We start from the raw sequence: 4,131 nt of genomic DNA on the forward strand, positions 1-4,131 counted from the left end.
TCCCTGCTTCCCTCCCTCCGCGTCCACCCCGGCCGACCTGCGGCGGCAGCAAAACAACAGCAACACCCAGCGCCCGGGGGGAAGGAAGGGAGGTGCTCACGCTGGGCCGCTGCCGCCGAGCTGGCTTCGCCGGCGGGGGCTGGGAAAGGGCGCGGGGCGGCGCGGAGCCGGGCGGCGGCTCCCCGGCCCTGCCGCCGCGGGCTGCCCGCGCCGCGCCCCGTCGCGCCGGGGGAGGTGGCGGGGCCGGGCGGGGCGAGGGCTGGAGCGCGGCGGGCGTGGGGCAGAGGTGTCGGCCCGGCTCCGCCCCAGCCTGGCGGCTCGCCCGCCGGGACCGCCGGCTGCTGAGGCCCGTGCCGGGGTGGTTTTTATGGCTGCGCTCAGCCCGTCGTGCCGCGGGTGCGCTCCCGCCGGAGGGAAAGGGGCCGGCGAAGAGAGGCGCTGCTAGCTTCTATTGACGCGATCCCCTCCGTGTCCCCCCCCGTGCCGCCCCTGCCTGCCCAGCCCTGCGTCTGGCACCGGCCCGGGGCAGGTGTGTGTGCGTGACCCAGCCCGCCCCTCCTCCCGGCCCCGCTCGCAGCGGGAGGAGCGGGCAGCGGTGGGGCCGCGCTGCCGTGGGGGCCGCGCTGCGGGGCCGCTCCCGGCACGGGGATGCGGGGAACGGCGGGGCGCTGGCTCTGCCCCAGGGCTGCGCTTGCTGCTTGAGACAGTTTTCAGTGGAGTGCCCTGCACGCGCCCTCGGTAAAATGGAAGGCACTTACAGTCACAGATAGACCGAGGGACTTCACTTTGAACAATACTTTTTAAAAAAAATGTATCTTGGCTGACTATATTAATTTCACTGTTTAAGGAAAACTTACTCACTTACTCACCGTAGAGTGCCCACAATGGTTGTAGTGTGACATACGAAATCATGTTCTCTCCTTACTGATGTATGGTACCTAATCATGAGACCAAGGAAGAGGCAAATGCTGTGTATGGCAAGGCCCTGTCCAGTACTAATGGTACGGACAGATGGAAAGCCAGTGATACATCTTGTGGATGGACTGGTCACCCAGCAGGTCTTCATTTACATGCTTTGTTTTGTGGGTAAAGCCAGTGGAAGGGGCTGAGTATTTCTAACTTTGCAGGACCAGTCTATGTATATAACTGTCTTAATAGGACCCTAGTGTGACATACATGTTTCTTTGTATTTTTGGGTTGAATTTTCTGTTCACTTTGATTCTTATTGACCCAGTCAATAATGCTGTAGAAACAAAGCAAAGAAGGAAGGGGAAAGGATGGGGAAAATATTTTCAAACACGTGGCTATGCACGCATGTTCAGACTATGTCTTTATTCCTAGGATTTTTTAATAAATCCTTTTACTTAGCTTGCTATTAAAGCTTGTATAGCTTTAAAAAAGCAAATTAAGACACCAATCTGAAGCCCTGAAGGGTATGACTCAGTGACATAACAATAAATTGTTGTATCTCCTGCTAAGTAATTACACCATATCATGTCACAACAAGGTATTGTTGAAATACTATCATGTAGCTCATAAAGTGTCATTTTTTTATTATAAGCCTATAAAATAAACAGAATGCTGTGCTACACACATGGGCGCAGAATATTTCATTAGGGCTATGAAAAGGAGCTACTGTAGTCTTCTTGCATGAACATGCTCGAGATAAAGTAGATATGTCCCAGTTTGCATTCTTTTATTCTGGGAACTAGCAGAGGTTAAACAGCTAACTGAAACCCTTAGGTCGGAGGCAGAGCTGTTGTGATGTTAAATCGTGAGAAATGCCAAAATACTTAGTAGTAGCCAGCTTGCTGCTCCTGGTGAAGTCACTGGCTTTCCTTGCTATTATCTAGCTCTGGTCTCAGATTAACCTGTTTTAATCTGGTGTAATTTTACTGTCTTCTTGTGAAGTGGCAGAGGAGAGGGAGGACTGAGAATGATACTTTTGCATTGTCAAGATTGTACACCTGTCAGCATTTTGTTGCCTTCCTGTGTTTGTTTTTGGCAAGTCCAGATTCTGAAGGGAGCAGAATCTTAATGATTTTAGTGGGAATCGAAAAACCAGTAGGGAGAAGTTGGTAGCAGAGAGAGTCCTTGCCATCTGGTTAGCAGACCCAGCAGTCTTAACCAGGTCTGGAAGTGTTTCTAGATCAAAGGACTGGTTGATGGCAGCCCTTAACATCTTCCATCCCAACACCTCTTCAATCTCTGCTCTACCCATCATCCCCACAGAATTTCTGTCTCAAAATGGAAGGAAGAGAAGTGGTATGCAAGTCCTTGGTATTGGAAAAGAAAGAATGCTGCTTGGGTGTTCTTTGGCTTGTAGCACCTGCTATGAGCCCTTGCAACAAGATGGAGCATTTAACATGATGGGGCCTTGAGGATCCTTGATTCCAAGCATTAGGAGGAGTGTTGGCAACATGTTATAAGTTTCTGATGTAAGCAGACAGGAGATGTTACCTAGAGTGGGTTGAGGAAAACGTATGGATCTCTGGTGTGAACAAATCAGTATTAAAATGTTAAATGAAAAGGCATAATATGTTCAGATGTCTGTTAAAAGATCAAATCCAGCCACTTGTTGAAACAAACCTTTGCTACATTCAGCCAAATTGCCAGTGTATATGTATATATGTAACTGTTCTGTCACGTTCCTGACATATTCTGCTTCCCAAAAATCAGTTAAAAAATAAATACTTAAGAATTCTGTGTACTTTTTCAGTCCTTAATTCAGCTTCCGGTTATGAGGTGAATTGGAAGTAGTTTTCTGGATCCATGCAGTACAATTGTTAAGTTGACATTTCTTCCAAGCTGTTCTGTGTTACAAAATGTACTATGTATATAGTCAGTGAGTGGTATTTATGCAGAAAATGTCCACTGCAACCAGTGGGCTTTTTCCATAGTCTACAGATACATGTTTGAGGGATTTGGATATCTGTGTATAAACTTACTGTGTTCTTAAGTTTCAGGTCAGATAGTCACCTCATACATCTAGTACTCACTGAACAGCTTCTGGAAGGAATGAGGGAGAGATCATCACATAACCAGCAATCTTCATTACTTTTGTTAAATAGAGTTCACATTTTGGAAGAACTATAAATTTCACATTTAAAATGCTGTTAATTTATTGCACCCCAAATGTTTACTCTCCACAGTACAGTGAGGATACATGCTGTAAGTCCAAGTTGTTAAAAATATAGAAGTTGAGGCAGTATGAATTTGAATAGAAGCTTAAATGACTTAAAAGCTTAGGTGTGTTACACTGCAGTCATGTACATACCTGAGCTGGTTTAAAACTAGTCAGCTGGGGAACTGGTAGCAATCTGGCTGTGGCAGTGTGGACCCTGTAGCTATATGGAAAACATGCCCCAAAAGCTGGGTGGTAAAGCTGGCCTGAACTCAATGGCCAGACTACTACCAGTGCCCAAGACAAATAACGTAAAGCTTGCCTGGCTGTGTGTGTATACACAGTACTGCAGTCACATCACTTGTGACTATAGCTCAGACATATCCTTCTGTGAATTCTGTGACTCAGCCTTGTCTCCTGGCAGATGATTCCTAAGCTCTTCTGGGAGTTTTGTGGCTAGTGGCAATTCAGTGGTCCATGGGAAAGGCTTTTGCAGGTATTAAAAACTCACAGCACAACATAAGATGCACCCTTATTGCATTGAAACATCCCATGTTGTTGGTGGGCTCTCATCTTGTAGCCACGTGAACAGCTTGTGAGTCAATCTGCATGTTTGCATAATTGGGTCCTTCTTGTTTGCTTGGAGGAAGGGCAAGGCAAGGGTGAGTAGCCAGGCTTCCTGGCTCTCTCATACAGGTGTGGGCAAGAGGAAACCACTGGAGGAGCATGGGCAGAGCCGGTATTGAGGTGCATGGGGCCTAGGGCAGAGGTTACTGTGTGAACCCCTCCCTGCCTCTCTCCTGCCCACACACGGATGATGAGTCTTGCTGCCTGACCTGGTCCAGGCTCTTCCTTCTGCCTGTCCCTTCCTGTGGCCCATGGACCAAGACAATTACTGTAGTTCCTCACTCCTGAAATGAATTCACATTTTGTGCAGGAACAAATTTCAAAGACCACAACACAAGGTTATTTTGCATTCACCACCTCACACAAGGAAAGGATGGATG

This window comes from Poecile atricapillus, chromosome 4 (assembly GCF_030490865.1).
Source record: "Poecile atricapillus isolate bPoeAtr1 chromosome 4, bPoeAtr1.hap1, whole genome shotgun sequence".
Taxonomy (NCBI): domain Eukaryota; kingdom Metazoa; phylum Chordata; class Aves; order Passeriformes; family Paridae; genus Poecile; species Poecile atricapillus.